Consider the following 17,686-nt stretch of genomic DNA (forward strand, 5'->3'; position numbering starts at 1 on the left):
CCGCGCCGGAAGCTCCGCGCCCGAACCCGCCCCCGGAAACCGACCTCTCGGCTAGGCGGTTCCGAGGGCGAAAGCGTTCCGCGCCGCCGCCTCCTGCCGCTCTGAGGCGCGGGGCGGGGCGGGGCGGGGCGGGGCGCGAGGGAGGGTAACGGCCGCCCGCGGCCGTTGGCGGCATGGCCGCGCCGCCGCCGCCGCCATCGTCGTCGTCGTGGTGACTGCGGGGCTTGTCCCCGGCCCGGGGAGCGCCATAGATGGTGCGGACGGGGCTGGCCGGTGCTGGGCCCGCGTCCCGGGCAGCGGTGCGGAGGCCTGTCGCCGCGCCAGCAGGCGGCGGCCGAACCCGTCAGACAGCACCGGCTTTTCAGGTCCAACCGGTGCCACCATCTTCGTTGCAACACCGGCTGCCCCAGCAGCTTTCCTAACAGCCCCCGGCTGCCCAAACTCTTTAAATTCACTTCCCGAACTTAAACCTCCTCTGGGCCCAACGTACCAGACCCCCACCAGGCCGCTGATGGGGCTTCAGTACGGCTTTGAACTGCATACGGCAGGACCCTTGCACTGGGTCTGTATGAGAAGTGGCCAGCGTGGCTTTGTGAGCCATGCCCTTTGCTTCATTTCATTTCATTTCATTTCATTTCATTTCATCAAAAGAGAAATTACTGTAAACACCGGCGACGTCATAGCTGCTGAGGAAGTGAAAAGAGCAGCAGGCCGAGTGGCTGGGTCACAGGAAAGGTGTGGGCATATATACTGCTGCTTCTTCCCTTTTGTATGATCAGCGGCTGCATCCCCACCCCCCACCCCCCGCTTTTCTATCCTCTCTGATTCTTTGCAGATTCTAGAAAGAGGGTAAGAGTATGAGGAATAAAAGAAATGGGAAAGAGGGGATTGTAAAGCCATCTAGTTGCCAAAAAGCCGCCTTTGTTTTTAGAATAATTTGACAAAATACACATTCTGGTTCTTCCTTACAGTAAGGAGCCCTTACATTATTATGGGACTATAGTTTGCTGTAATTAATATAAAATTGGAATTATTCCCATAAAAACAAGTTAGAAAGTTAGAATAAACTGAAAATGCATTTATTTGAAAGTGATGATACATTGTATATATGTACTGTTTTTTAGATTAAAAATAAATGTAAAATAAAATAGTTTTAAAATCTTGTAGCTCTTTGACACTGTATTTTCTGACTTCTCTGTCTATGATTATTTCACGGCATAGTTTCCTGAAACAGCACTGAACCTAAATTCAGCTAGTGCTGGTAACTAAATACAGGCTTATATCTATAGGAGAACTGATCTTCCTGAATCCTAGCTGATACTTGAAGGCTTAGAGCAGTGAGAAATTAAAATTTCCAGGTTTGAACTGAATGGAAAATAACAGGATGTACCCACAGAGGAAAACCTTACATTGAATTGGATAAATTATTTGTTCTAAATATAAACAGATTTTGTATAAACAGGCCTAGAAGAACGGATAATGTAAGCACTGAGATGTTATAAATAAATTTTAAAAATAAAAATTTTCAGGAAATTGATATGAGTGGCACCAGGAATTAAGCAGCTAGTAGAGGTGCCTGTTGTAGCCAGTAGGAATATACATACTTGAATCAATCAGTGTATTATTGTCAGGAATGGGAAATACCAGGTGGGGAAACAAATAATATGTACCTGTATATTATTTACCTACATATATATGTAATGAATCATCACTGGAAACAGAGAAAGGATCTAATTGAAGGTCCCTTTGCACTTGTTTCTATCACTTTTATAATTGGGTTGCCAGCTGGCTTTAACAGAAAAACATTTATTCTGTTAAGAACCATCTTTCCCTTTAGTCACTGTGTGCTTATTTAAAGTGTGTTGCAATGAGATTTGACATGCACTTGAATGTCACTGCAACTTCCAGTCACAGCACTTGCTCACACTGGACTAACTGGATCTTTATTTATCAAAATAGCAACATTCAGAGCAGTATACGCTCTAATTCTATGCCAAACTCATAGTCCTTTCCCAAAAATGACTCATAATGGAACTGGAGCCCTGAAGATGTTGTTTTACACAGCATTATGTCTCATCTTGAGGACCAGTCTACTATTACATTCATCTGCCTTAGTACTAGGTCACACTCACAGACTACAACCATTCTTAACCATGCCTTAGGCTCCAAATCTTGACCTAACCCTAATACATGTCCAAGCCACAATCTGGCCATAACTTTGTGCCTAATACAACTTTACCTTGAATAAAGATCATTATCCTACATTAATTCTAAACTGTATTTACCATGCCAGACCAATACTAACTGGTTACCTTGATCAAAGAGAATTGGTCTAACCTTAACCAGAGTCCACAACTTGGCCCAATTACTATACCAAATTTTAAGTTTTAAAACTAGACCACATGACAGTCTTGACTTGACTCCTGTCTACCATGAAGCACCAATAGTGATTTATCTAATAAATTAACCCCTCATCTAACCAGGTTCATTTTAATAAAATTGAACAGCATATGATCCTGTCTTTGGCAAAGGATCTGGTCACTGAGGTAGGGCTGAGGCCGTGAAATTCTACAGCAAGTCAGACCTAAGTAATGATGGTCCTGCTTTGTCCTGAGGGAACTGAATATCAAAGAGAAGAAACAGTACAGATCTTAAGCACTGAGATTACTTTTAGGTGTCTCTGCCAAGTGGTGAAGCCCTGACAAACTGTGTTTATTAGATAACATAAAGCCCTAARCCTGACCAAACAAGAAAGAACAAGAAACTTTTGTGTGAGAAAGAAATGACCCTCTTAATCCAGAGACAGAAAAGAAAATGCACCTTTCGAAATGTTTTTAAAAAAAATGAGCAAACATTCTGACAAGCGACATTATGCAATCGTTATACAAGTAAAACAAGCAAGTTATTCATCTGTTCCAACTATTGAAATTAGTCTTTAATTTAAATGTTCCTGTGGCTAATGCTACTTTTGAGCTGGTCCAAGGTAAAACTATTTACAAAAAGGAATGATAAGGGAAAAGGAATACCTTATCATTTCTTTTTCCAGACAAAATTAGCATTCATTTATTCAACAACCAACACCTCATTTTTGGCATCTAAGTAGACTTTAATTACATGATTTTATTATCACTCTGACCTTTTATATTAATAAAATTAATATGTAGGCAACAGTAAAGCATACTGGTGTGTTTCAGAATATCAGATATGACCATGTGGCATTTTTTGGATATGAAAACAGTTCATCTTGAGTGCCCTTCCAAGATCTCTGCATTTTAAATGCAAGCTTCTGAATTTTCCTTTTGGTTGAAACTGATGCAAAATAGGTTTTCAGTAAGTATTTTCTATGAGACAGGGTACCCAACCATTTGAATACTGCTAGAACATACCTGTACAGACCATACCTGTTTCAGGACTGTGCCATATCCTACCCATACTTAAAACATTAAGTGAAAGCAGCAGATAAATCACAGGTAAAACTGTGTGGGCTAGATTCTTAGTAAAATTGCCATAGTTTCCTGAGTGTTAAGTTGCATGTTGCAGAAATGGAACATGGCAATTTCATCTGCTGTTTTGTGATACCACAGACTTCAAACACCAGACCTCAAACACTGTTGTGGAATGTAAGATGTATGAAGTCTTTAAGTCAGGATTTTTGCTGAAATAAAATAATTTGGTCTTCAAGAGAAGTCATGAAAGATGAAAAGTGCATTTGAGGCCCGTCTAGTTCTCGATGGTCTTCAAACACAGTTGCTCTAATTTATGTCTAGTAGCTTAAAAGAGTAATTATAGTGAAAATTGAAACTGGCTACAACACAATGCAACTCTAGGTCTTTCTCCTTGTTTCCCCAAACTGCAGATTAACATATATATGACAGGGATGTCTTGCCTGTGTTCTTCAAAACAGTTTTCCTGTTTCTGGGTGCACCAAATTTATTGAGCACTGCCATTTGGACTGTAGGGCAATGGGTTCATCTGTTCTCTAGACCTCCATTTGTACCGTTTGCCAGACTGTACACAGAGCAGTCACTTAAATTTACAATTCAGTAACTGAAAAAACAATGTGTGATTTATAATTCTTTCCTTCTTCTAAGTGTGTTGTTTTCTTTGCTCTTAAATATTCTCTTACAGATTGTTTTTTGGTGTGAATTGTCTTTTGGTGTGGCTGGAAAAAAAAGTATTCTTAAACATGTGTGATGCCTGGAATCTTCAAGCAGAGAAAAGTCTAGAGTCTCAGTCAATGTTCATAAGGTTTTATATTCTTACTTTATCAATGGGAATATTCATAGAAATTCGTGCTGAGGGTAGAAATGTTTCTGAGAGCAGAGTGATAATTAGATAAGAGCAATCAAATTAAATATATGGCATCAAATCGTGTTCCAGTTGCTACATTATTTTCTTTGAGTTCAGTAGGAGCAGAAATGTACCCTGGGTGCTCACACTGATGATTCTTGCTCTCAGAGGCCAAATTTGCTGGTTTTATAAATTTTTTATAAATCACAACTCATGTGGTGCTCAACTTCAGAATCAGATCAACATGTGAATAGATCTGCTCTCAGTTTATGCTGAGAGTTGCAAAACCTGGTAACTGTAGACTGTGAAAATATGTTTTCATAACAAACAACGCTCCCATTAACACCCAAATTGAAAGACAAATAAATTTCAAATTGTACTTAAACAAAAACTTTTTTTTTTTTAACTGAATATGATTTGGCAGTATACTGTTTTTTTTTTTATGGAATACATCTATCATTCCTGGAAGAAGTGTATCATGCTGAAAGGCGTGTATGACAAAGATGGATTGAAACTAAAGGGGAGGAATCCTCTGGGGCTAAAAAAAGGAAGGGAGCTCAAAACATTGGTGTGGCACTGATACAGAACTTGAGTTAAGAAACCATCTACTTACGTATTGGTTTTGTTAACACTTCCTTTGTAGATTACAAATAACGTGCTAAACGACAAGCTTTTAACCAAAGAGCTGAGTTTCATGTRTGTTTTTTGCATTTTATTGTTTAGCAACTATTATTCCTAATCTAAGGTTAGAGTTTATCTATTACCATCCTCATCTTGAATTTGGCAAACAACAATCTAAACGCAGTTTCCCTGCACCCAGACTCTGAAATGCTTTTCAACCTTTGACCTTGCAGAGGAATTCTCCTGGATACTTTGTCTTCCTGCAGACCTATCATTTAAAAACTATGATCTCTCTAGAAGCCCATGAACAAAGTTCACACACACACACACACACACACACGCACACACACTTTGAACGGGAGCAGAAGCTCAGTCACGGCTAACCCAGCTGAGGAGGCATAGGAACACAGCATAACCACAGCTGAGAAAGAGAGCTCAGCAAAATGCAGTCTCACCCCGAAATCGTCACGCATCAAAACATCTATTTGGATGAAATGACTTTATGGCCAGGAGAGTATGTCAAGAAAAAAACCCTCCAGAAATACAAGATCATCTGTATTGTAAGTAGGGGCTGTTCAAGGCTGGTCTTCTTTATCCTTTCAGAATTCTAGATACTGTGTTAACACTCTTACATCTGTAGATTTTTTACTAGTTTCATTGTATTAATAGAATGATAGATAGTCAGGATGGTTTTGGGATTGATGCTTCAAGTTTGACAGCATGAATGCACTAGCTTCACTGGCAGATTTCTGAAGTTCTTGTTGTGCTTATCCAGTGGTTTCAACACTGTCAAAACTCTTGTTTTTTTCTGGCAATTAACTGCACCTTTTGTTTCGCTGTGATAAATTGACAGTTCTTTTGCATGGCAAATAGAGTACTTCAATTATTTATTTTATATATTTGTTTAAAACAAGATCAGCTGTTTCTGTGGCTAAAGCAGCCCCAATTCATTTTTTTGCTTATTTTTTTGTGTCTTGGGATTTGTCATTAGCAAAACAGAATAGGCAGACAAGGCATTGGTGAAAAACACTCAGACAGCAAGGTATGGGAAAGACTAGTAACCGTTATTGTCAGCTCCACATCTCAGCGATCTTGTGTCAGCTTTTTCCCCCGTTCCCAATGCTTTAAAAGTCATGCCTTGTAAATAATAGTGTAGTTTTTTGTTATGTTTTTTAAATCCTTCAGTATAGATGATGCACATCTTCAGGCTTATTTTTGTGACCACAAAAGAAACAAATATTTAAAAATAAATATGTGTGTATATGTGTATATGTGTGTGTGTGTGTGTATCCACATATATATACACATATATATATATTGCATAGGCTCTTGAATCTATGAATTGGAATTTAGAGAAAATGCCAAATACTGATTTTGGAAAAACTAAAAACTTAATTTTGAAAACAGCCCTGTGAAAAAGAGAGGCAAGACTTTTCAGCATTATGTCATCAGAACAATTTCATATAGCACAAAAGACATTTTTCCTTAAGTCTTTAGGAAAAATGAATGAATCATGAGAAACTGTGAGAAAAATTCAGAATTATGAAGGAAAGTAAACTTCAAAGAGGGACTTGGAGGAGTAGAGTGAGAAGTTTAAGTATCTTGAAACATATTCATTCCTCCAATTGCAATGGTTTTCAAATACTTGCCTATACAAAAAACAAAATGTCAGTATTGGAAGTTTCAACTATTAATATTCTATACCATTCATCCACTTTTTTGATAAGCTACATGCATAAAGTGTTTCCTAGGCAACTTTTTCCTGAAAGTTTAGTCAGAGAATTGTGGTTTTAGTGAGTATTCACATCATATAATAGGGCCTCCAGAGGACAGTGAGAGAATATGCTTAAGGAACAACTTTTTTTCTGAATAAGAAGCTATAATTCTGAATTTAGATATGAAGTTAATTGTCTGAAGTCTGATAATTAAACTAGTCCCTGTGAGTGTTATTTCAACTTAAGGATGAATGTCCCCAAATCAAGRGCTTTTGTGAAAATGTTATAATAAAGTGTAGTATTTCATCTGTATATGTTACACATGACTTTTAATTTTTACCTCAGTGCCCCGATGCCTTGCAGCAGTAGGAATGTTTGGCTGCTGTAATGGCTACATGTTAAATCTAGTATCATTTATTTATTTCAATTACAAATGTAAGTTTTAATGAAAATGGAGGATAAAACCATAGTGAACTTTAAGACAAAGACCACATGCCATGGTGATTGGGAGGATTTGCATTCAGGAGAACAAAGACTGTTGTGTTTCCCTAGTAATGTTATGCATCCTGTTAAAGCTTCTGTCCAGAAAGAGTGGCAGGTGTTCTAGCCCGGGTGTGACCCCTAATTCTCAGTTCTTGTTGACTGGGCATGGGGTTAAACTGATGCCTACACACCTGCAGTCTGGAGACTTCACCCTGTCTTTTCTGCCTCTTTGGGAATTCCTTCCGACTCATGCTTATTCCATCTCTCCCTCTTACCCTGTTCTCTCACCCTTTCCATTCCTACTTTGGGGGTATTTCTCTCTGATTGCTGTACAAAAACGAGGGAGTGAGCATCACCAGGAAGCAAGTGAAGGTGGTAGAAAGAAAGGATAAAAGCAGTAACTTTGGGATGGCTGGTATTTGGTATTGCCTGCAAAAAATTCAGTGTCATGAAGCTGGAGAGGGTGGGCAGCAAAGGAGAAGCAGGAAATTCTCAGTCACAGCCACACAGAGCGTTGCAGCAGGAGGAGAAAGCATGGGATCTGGAAGGAGCCCCTCCAACAGCATCTACTCTGAAGAAAAGATATGTGTCACACCAGACCCGCAATTAGACCTCCTGATTATCCCTGTTAGAGGGCTAGTTGGAGTGTGCTACACTTTGACCTTCACCTTGTGTATCTAGATCTACCCAGGTTTTGGGGAAGAAATAACGTGCACTTGGACTGTGTCTCAGTCTGGAGCTGCTCCATGGCCAAACTGTGCACAGAGAGCTGAGAACCAGGTGGGCAAAAGGAACAGAACAGCATATGAGCACTTGGTTATATCCTACCCATACATACATTTTCTCAGCTCCTTATTATCACTGTCATGTCAGATAAGTGGCTTCATTACAGTGGGCCACCCCTCTGGTTTAGTTTTCCCTGGATTGTTAAACCATGGATGCACAGTACGACCTTTCTCACCGTTTCCTTGTCCTTATGGGCCACCCCTCCGGTATAGTTTTCCCCATATTGTTCTCACTGTGCTTGAGCTGCGCCGGGATGATTCATGTCCTCCCTGGTAGTTGGCATCAGGGGCGTCCCCGCTGATGGGCGGGTTGTCGGGTCCGCAGACCAGCTGCTGGTGAGTCCAAACAATGGTACRGGGTTTACTTTCTCTTATGGACTTTCCCTGTGCTTTTTGTCTCTTTCTCACTTCCTTTAACCTCACTTAACGCAATGACTTAATCATCAAGAGAAACTGGCTTGTGGATGAAAATTTGATGAAGAAATTCACTTGATCCAACTGAGTCTCTTAAGAAATCCCTGAGGCATTTCAGGAAAAGACACTGTATCAGGGAAATGGCTTGGATCACAGCCTGGTGTTCTAGAAAGCGAAAGGAAGCTAAATTTAAGGGTTTGGATTTGAGAAAGATAGGTTGTTCCTTCTGTTTACACAGGTTAAGTATTTGCACAACAGGTAAATAAATAATTACTTCTTCCTATCTTTTCCTCAGCAAAGACTTCCCTGATAACTACATGGGACCAGCCATAGGTTAAAAGGGGAGCATGTAGGTGTTGGCTTATAGCCAGTTCACAACATTACTAGTTTTAGGCCTCTCCTATCTTTAGGCTCAGAATGTCTCCAATGTTTTAAAGGTGATGAAGCTCATAGAAATAATCATCAGAGAATTAATTTCTAATAAAGATAACAGGTTATTGCAGTTATGAACTGTAAGTTTTGTGTGTCTGCGTGACAGGTTCTGCTAGTTGCTTTGGTGGTTATATCCCTGGGACTAGGTTTGGGACTAGGACTTAACCGTGGAGACCAGGAGCAAGGTATGTTTATGATACTTTCAGTATAAATTTCACTTTAGCTAGATCTAGCAAAAGCCTTCAGCAGAGGCTGTTTTATAATTTAACAAGGTGTTTTGTGAAAACTAAAAGTTCTTGTGTTTTTCAAGTTGGATTGCATAAAATCTCTACACTCACAGTCTATATGTGAAAAACGTATCCTAAAACAGTGCCTTGTTTCTCTTTCCAAAAGTGTTAAAGCTACTTCACAACAACTTTAGAAATTTCATTATAATAATGTTATTAGGAAATTCAAGATAGGAGTTACTTTATTATATATAATACCTTGTAATTATATAAACAATATATTTTGTAGAAGACATACCATAGTTTTTTCCATTTGTATTTTTCTTTTGTCAGGTCCATCTACAGTCATTATAGCTATTTGTTTGTTATTTTAATTATTTGTAAAGCTTTCTTATATTGGACAATTATTATTGATTTAAGCACTTAAAGAGTAAGGTAAAATGTGAGAACTTTCTACATGTGAAACAAGTTGGCTAGTTTGAAAAATGCTCATTTTAACTCAACATGAGTTATACAGAGTGGGTATTAAAGACTGGGTTTTTTAGGTAGTACATGCCTTGCAAAAATATGAACCATATTTCAACTACAGTAGAATTACACCACCAAATCTGAGTAGTTACACCTACCCCTACATAATTGTGTGTGTGTGTGAATGAGAAAACTGGAAATGTAAATGCTTTGAGTGGTTCAAACAACTCTTCTCTAGTACATAAAATACAGGCACAAGGCTTGTTGTGGCTACCTGTGCAGCTTCAGGTGATGCTTAGAGATTTGGAGCTGGCTGGATTTGGAGTCCTAGAGCTGGCTTAAGATGTCCCAAAAGCCAGAGCTCTCCTCTGTGCTGTATGAAGGTGTCAGAGCTGTGGTGTGGAGCTGCATGTCTTGATTTCCTAAACGAGATCCTCATTTGAACCCTTTTCTTTCTTTGGATCAAAAAAACCAAACCTGCAGATTTTTAAAGCACATTATAAGGACTAAGTGGGAGAAATACTTTAGGGGAAATGTCCATAGTGGAGTCATTCTTCTTTTTGGAATCCTGGATCCAGGAATGAGCAGGGGATGCTCAGTTTTCCCCTCCCAGGCTCAAAGAATGGGACACCCAAGTATTGCCTCCCTGTGTCATGGGTCCTTGGGAGAAGTCCTGCAGAAACTGTCCCACCAGAGGCTCTGGGCTGGTAGAGTGGAAACAAAACCCAGAACCTTCAACATTCAAAGAACTTTCTACAACTTTCAATCTGCTTTATCTGTCTTGTGTGTTAGTAACTGTATTGAAAAATGACTCAGGAAATTGATATAGGAAATTAATCAGTACATTTCTCTCTGTAGCCTGTGTCCATGTTTGTTGTTTTGACCTGGCCTGGATAGGATTATCTTTAAGCTTGAGTGCCAAAACTTTTCTTCCTGCATTTTCTTTACAGTCAGCTGCAGACACAAATGTAATGAGCCATTTAAGAAAGAGCTGTCAGGCTGCCAGTGTGACAGTGGATGTAAGGAGCGTCAAAACTGCTGCTGGGATTATGAGGACACCTGCGTGGAACCAAGTATGTGCCCTGACAGGCAGTACTCATTGGTATAGATATTTTCTGCATGGTAGTAATAGGAAAAGGATAAATTCTCTTGGTTACACAGATATACAGAAAGCCTTGTGGCCATTAAAAAAAACAAAAACTTTTAAGACTATGTCACATAACAACTTGGGGAGGGAAGAGGGCAATGGTGTTGATACTGCATTCAGGTTGTTAGAAGGCCATAATTTAGTGACTTGACGGGACACGAAATCTTGCGTGTCTTTCTCAAGTGATATCCCCATGTTTTTGTTACAGAGATGTATGCTTTTTAGGTAAAAGTATTCATTCAATTTTTGTGGGTTTCACACATCACAATAGAGCACAATACGACACAACAGAGCACAGCACAGCACAGCAAGGCAAACTCCTTCACAGATAACCAGAGTATTTGCAGTGCATATTTGCTGGCCCAGATAAAATTATGAATCAGTGTGAGTGGAACGACAGGTTTTCTTTGACCAGAGGTCTGAAATGATGCCTCTGTGCCACCACTTTTTCTATTTTCAGAAAATTATGGCCATTTCCCATAAAGTATATTCACAACACGTGTAGTACATGATGATTCCCTGAGTGAGATTATTGGCATCAGAAGGTTGCAGTGTTCTTCCAGGAARTGTGTCTGTTTCTACATCATGTCTAGATTCTTTTCCAGTTAGTCTCTATGCTCTTTTGACAGCTGCTCAGAGTTTTCTTCATCCATATTGCTTTCTGCCTGCTTCAGCCCTTAGATTGTTTTCTGCTGGGATCATGCATAAGAACAGGAAAAAAGTTCTCTTTCCTCCTTTTTCTCTTCTGTTAAAGGCATATGGATTTGGTTTTCTCCAGATCTTCCTGGAATGGTGGAGAGCATTGAGCCAGATGACCTTGAGAATGCCTTTCTAAACAAAATTATTCTATGATTCTGCGTTACCATTCAATGGAAGCAAAAATAGGCTTTACATGTTGAAAGAAATGTTGGGTTTTCCTTTCAAATAAGACTTCTGAGGCCATTCAAGTAGGATGTGAAAATAATAGTTTAACAGGAACAGGGTTTTTTTCTTTACTTATTTGGGGCATTTCAACATAAAGGAGTTTACGTAAGGTTCTGTGAACTGAACTATAATCTTTCTCTTCTAATAATTTTTCAGCCCGATCTTGGAGATGCACTAATTTCCGTTGTGGTGAGACACGGTTAGCAGGAAGTTATTGTTCTTGTTCTGATGACTGTTTGCAGAAAAAAGACTGTTGCGTGGACTACAAAAGTGTTTGCAAAGGTAAATCAAAAGTTGATGTGATATTAAATGGATATTTACATTGGTAAAGATTCATATATATTTTTTCCTTTGAAATAAATAGATGGGAAAGCATGGCAAAAATGAAGGTAGATGCATTTGTTTCTTACATTTAGATTCTTATCTGTATAATGAAGTTTTAGAAGATGAAGATGTTTTAAGGTAAAGCTTTTGGTATTTTTGACTCGGAAGAAGAGGATTTCTGGAGAAAAATGTGGGATGTTTGACATTCATAAGAAAGACACAATGTTTTTAATATTTCAGCAGTATCCAATTTTTTTTTTTTCAAAAAAAGATGGAGTTATGGTTCCTGCTTCAAACGCCTTGCAGTCCCAAGTACATATTATCATAATCTTCCCTAATTTAAACTTTCCCATCCATTTTATTATAAACTCATTTTCAGATTGCGTTTCATTATTAAATATGAATTTTATGTATATTAAGCATATTGTGTAAAGTGACGAAACTATGAGCTGAAGAAAACATCATCTGGTGTATTGTACACACTGGGTACTCCCTGAGGACATATCCCTTGATCCTTTACCTCTGAAAACACAGGCTTCTACCAGTTGTCCCATAGGTGTTTTTATTTTGCTGACGGTAGTAGTTCTTTTCTGCTCTTACAGTATCCTACCTCTGGGTTTACCACCACATGTCACATCCTACTGCTTCCTTCTTGAGAAAAGGCACAGACTAAATAGACAGAGATACGTAACATCTTTCCTGGTTTAAAGCAATTACTTCATTTAAGTCTTCATTACTAAAGATGCACCAGTCAAAAAATGAAAAGTGTACTGAACATCTTTAACTTTGAACTGCTGAAAGGATCTTTTAGATTATAAAGATATCCTAGCTACAGAAATTTAAATAGTAATTAAAAAAATCCCAAACTGGTATTTGTTGCTAGTAAGTTCTAGGATTTTTATTTGACCCAAATAAGTAATAACAAAGCTTGAAATCTGAATCCAGATCTATGCCTAGGCTTTTCAAATCATCTTTCTGAGGCAGTTAAGAATCTATGGATTTAATTATAAMTAATTAGAATTTCAGAGTATACAGAGAAGGTGGGTAAGGAATTACATGGTACATTTGTGAGAAATTGGTGGAATGTTTTACTTATATCTCAATGTCTTTTTTCTTGGCTGATTGTTTCATGCAGACTCTGGCTAATAGATAAAGAATGTTATTGTTAAAATCAGATTTACAGGTATGGTGTATAAGCAGTATACTGGTTACAGAAAACATTGTATCYGTTAACGGAATTCCTTCACATTGTGATGTGGCAGAGATTTARGGCACCTTCTGCAATATTACATTTTTCATCTAAATGCAAATGAAAGCTAAAAACACTCAAGGAAGAGTTTGACTAGGTGCTAAATTATTTGAGCACAGAGCTATGACCTTGTAGTTAAGGCTACTGTACATCCCTGCCTGCCTTTGGCTGCTTATTGGGAGAGAAGCTTTCTGTGAGGAGCTGAGAACTTTAACAGTCRCTGCTTCCTCTCTTTTCTGTGTATTTTTTCCTTTTCTTTCATGACTTCCTTCTTCCTTCTCTTATTGATCTCCCTTATTTCTTCTAAAGAGATTGGCAGATCATTACCATAAATGAGTATAGCTGTGAAGCATGTGGAGAGTATTCGTAGGAGAACAGAAAGAATTATTTGAAATCTAGAAGCCACGGTCAACAAAGAAAGATTGAAGGAGTTTCTAAGAAAAGAAAAAAAAAAAAGGCTAAAGGGAGACCTGGCCATTATCTCCAAATACATTGGAGTAGCAGCAAAAATAGAAGGCAATAATACAGTGTGGACAGAACACAGTTTAAATGTATTTCATTTAAAGCCAGATAAAACCTACACTAAGCTTTCACAGTCATGTTTTCCCCCGTTTTGTTTGTTTGATTGTTTGCATAACATGTGTGTTTTGTTTTTAATTTTTGCAAGCATTAGCCCTTTCAGTGTTTTATGGGCTAATAGGTTGCATTAAATAATTTCTCAAAGTTATTTTTAGCCCTAATTTTCCATCATTCTGTATTAAAGCTGGACGAATATCAAGAAGAGCTCTAAAAAGATCAACCAGGAAACTTTTGTTGTTTGTATTAAATTTTTAATGATGACTCAGTATTTTCTTTTGTCTTTTTCAGGTGAAACACCTTGGGTAGAAGAACCATGTGTATCACTTGAAACTCCTCAGTGTCCAGATGGGTAGGATAAATAATTCTGTCTTCTTAATAGCTAAAAATATTGTGATAGTCAGAAAAACTCTAGTGGGCTGAAGTAGGTCTTTGTGAGATTTCATATCTACTGAGAATTATCTTCCTGCCCTGGGGAATATTCTATACATGCAGATTATCAGTGGTGCAGTCTAGTTGGAGGCCTGTAGCTAGCGGTGTCCYCCAGGGGTCAGTACTGGGTCCAGTCTTGTTCAACTTCTTCATCAGTGACCTGGATGAAGGGACAGAGTGCACCCTCAGCAAGTTTGCTGATGATCCAAAACTGGGAGGAGTGGCGGATACGCCAGAGGGCTGTGCTGCCATTCAGGGGGACCTGGACAGGCTGGAGAGGTGGGCAGAGAGGAACCTCATGAAGTTCAACAAAGGCAAGTGCAGGCTCCTGCACCTAGGGAGGAATAACCCCCTGCACCAGTACAGGTTGGGGGTTGACCTGCTGGAAAGCAGCTCTGCCGAGAAGGACCTGGGAGTGCTGGTGGACACCAAGTTAAGCATGAGGCAGCAATGTGCCCTTGTGGCCAAGAAGGCCAATGGGATCCTGGGGTGCATCAGGAAGAGTGTTGCCAGCAGGTGGAGGGAGGTGATCCTCCCCCTCTACTCRGCCCTGGKGAGGCCMCATCTGGAGTACTGCGTCCAGTTCYRGGCTCCCCAGTACAAGAGGGATGTGGCACTACTGGAGCRAGTCCAGCGAAGGGCTACAMAGATGATTAGGGGACTGGARCATCTSTCWTATGAGGAAAGGCTGAGAGCACTGGGCCTGTTTAGCCTAGAGAAGAGAAGACTGAGGGGGGATCTTATCAACGTATACAAATATTTAAAGGGAGGGTGTCAAGAGGATGGGACCAGACTCTTTTCAGTGGTGCCCAGCGACAGGACGCGAGGCAACGGGCGCAAACTGGAACACAGGAAGTTCCATCTGAACATGAGGAAAAACTTYTTCACTGTGAGGGTGACAGAGCACTGGARSASGTTKCCCAGAGAGGTKGTGGAGTCTCCTTCTCTGGAGATATTCAAAACCCGCCTGGACRCGATCCTGTGCAACATGCTCTAGGTGACCCTGCTAGAGCAGGGGGGTTGGACTTAGACAATCTTCAGAGGTCCCTTCCAACCTCAACCATTCTGCGATTCTGTGATTCTGTGATTATGGCTAGCATAACCTTTTCTTTATAAAACTTGGGTTGTTTTGTTGCATATTCAGTTATCATTTACAGTTTAGAGGAGAATGCAGGAGTTCAAATCCAGACTGAAAGTCAGTTTATGAAGACCTGGAAAAATATTTAGATATAATTCAAGGTTCAAGTATCACAAATTGTTCATAGTTCATTTTCTATCATCAGTATAGTAACTCTGATAACTCAGGTCAATCACCTTGCAAAAGCTTATGCAAGCTTTAATAACTATTAGAATTTGTGATTGCAATTCTTTATCTAAGTAACAGGTTTTTTTAATCTGAAGTAGTGTGTGGGAAGAAAGTTAGTTAAAAAGAGCTTCTAAAGGACTGGAGACAGAAGAAGCCATGAAAGTGGCCACATAGCTGCAAAACCTGGAATATTGAAATTCTGATGTTTGTCTGTAGATATTTCACTGTCTGTGCAGTATTGCAGAATCATAGATAGTGGCTAGGCAAAAACATAGTTTAAAAGTTGTTCTCAAAGTATAATGGATTAATTTCTGGTTCAACTATGTTATCTGTGATGTTACCCATTATGTTATCTAAATTACTGCCAATTTAGCCTCATTTATAACAAGGGTACCTTTAGTAGTGTGGTCTCTTTCCAAAGTTCACAGGTTCCTGCATGCAACTGCCAACATACGTATGAAAATAGGCTTCTTAGGTTAACAAATAACTTGCTGAGTTAACACAGATTCATAGTCTAAAGCTTTGAAACTGGTCGATGAGTGCTTCTTTAAGTGCCATTCTCTGAAAACAGCATTGCTATATAAAGCTCTGTTTAGTTTCAGATTCAAATCAGGAATCTGTTTTATACAAACTGTTTTTAAAGGGTGTACTTGGCTGGTGTACTTCTTCAGTGTTTTTGGAAGACATGAGAAGTGCGTGAGAAGTGCGTGAGAAACAAACTGGGATGGTCATTATTGCCTGATGTGAACATACATACAATGTTTTTTATAGTAATCACTCCAAATCACTTCAGCATTACTCCAAAAATTGTGAGGGATCAGTTATCAGTAACTGCATTTAACCAATTGTTGTTCGGTCCTGAATTTTTCTACACTTTCTTTCTTTCTTCCTATAAATTACAAATAGATTTTTTTATTTATGTGCTATGTATAATGAAACCTACTTCAAACTAAATTTTTCATTTCATTGTAAGATTTATAATTTTCTAGGGACACTTTAGAATATATAATGATGGTTAGCAATAAGACAATTTCAAGACTAGATGACTTGATACTACTGATTTTATCACTTGATTTTATGAAGAAAAGTGCTATAGCACTTTATATCTGCTAATGTGTTTTTTCTTTAGCTGTCTTATTGGTTTGGTTAAGGAGTACACTTAGTAACTTAGAAGTTTATTTTCACAGCTAGTGCCTTCTAATTAGTTTTTTTATAATAAGAATTTAAACACTGTTCTAGAGATCAGTTTTAGTTTGTGCACAGTTTATAATAACTACTGTATTTACAGGAGGCACTCAGATCTGAGGCTCTTATCCTTGCCTCTTTACATAAAAACTGACTGAAAGCTTGATGCTGGCAGTGACACTGTCTTTGTAGTTTTGATGAGTTCAGTTTGTCAGTGGCCTCAAGATAAGAATATTCTCTAGCTCAGTGAGAACTGGGAAACTTGAAAGTTTTAGTGCACACAGAACTTGGACTGCTTAATAACATCTTCACAAAGGAATGTGTTAAGGGATCAGCACAAACCTGACATCGCAAAGAGATTTCTTTCCTCAGTATTGAGGCCAATGGAGCATAACTGCCTGCTGGGCGACCACTATACTTTTAAAGTCCTTGTCAGCTGTGCCCAAAGAGATGGTATTCAACCTGTTACTCTGTACAGAAATACTTTGGCTGTTCTACCCTCTGGGCTTGAATTTGGATGCTAGTTTATGTTTGTAATTAAAAGATAATCAAAACACAGTTTCTTTTCCTGGATTCTAAATATAGTGAGTATTCTGTATTTTATAGCTGCAGTAGTTTTCTCAGGAGGATTGTGTATTTGCTTTCAAAACTGAACTATTTCTTTATCTCACCCTATGGGAAGTGTGGATTCTGCTTTTAAAAGTAGAATTCTTAATGTTGTTCAAGTTTTCCCCAAAAGTTACAACTCTCCAAATTCCTTTCTGATGACAAACTCATGTTTTGTTGCAGGTTTGATCTGCCACCACTTATCCTTTTTTCAATGGATGGTTTTAGAGCAGAATATTTGCAAACTTGGAGTTCTTTACTGCCAAATATTGAGAAACTCCGTAAGTTACCAAGAGTGCTTTGGCTATTTTCTTTAAAAGACTTGTCCAGTCCTTTTTTCTCCTGTGTCATGCACATGTCTTGCTCAACAATAAGAAAAACCCAGATCAGGTCTCCCTCTCTCCCTCTCCCTCATGTCATGTGCATAACATTAGAATTAATTCTTGTATTTGTGTGCGCGGCAAGCATGATTTTCTTAACAAGGCCCCTAATACTAGTCTGC

At 38.9% G+C, this 17,686-nt stretch overlaps 1 long non-coding RNA gene across 1 annotated transcript; it reads left to right on the forward strand.

The window, feature by feature from the left end:
• The first annotated feature begins 11,707 nt into the window (after nucleotides 1–11,707).
• On the forward strand, nucleotides 11,708–17,437 carry LOC112961365. The gene is made up of 3 exons (XR_003252002.1): nucleotides 11,708–11,788; nucleotides 13,947–14,007; nucleotides 17,368–17,437. It is a non-coding gene; the product is annotated as an uncharacterized LOC112961365 (long non-coding RNA).
• The last annotated feature ends 249 nt before the right edge of the window (nucleotides 17,438–17,686 follow it).

The sequence above is a fragment of the Apteryx rowi genome, unplaced genomic scaffold (assembly GCF_003343035.1).
Source record: "Apteryx rowi isolate R43461 unplaced genomic scaffold, aptRow1 scaffold_1310, whole genome shotgun sequence".
NCBI classification, from domain to species: domain Eukaryota; kingdom Metazoa; phylum Chordata; class Aves; order Apterygiformes; family Apterygidae; genus Apteryx; species Apteryx rowi.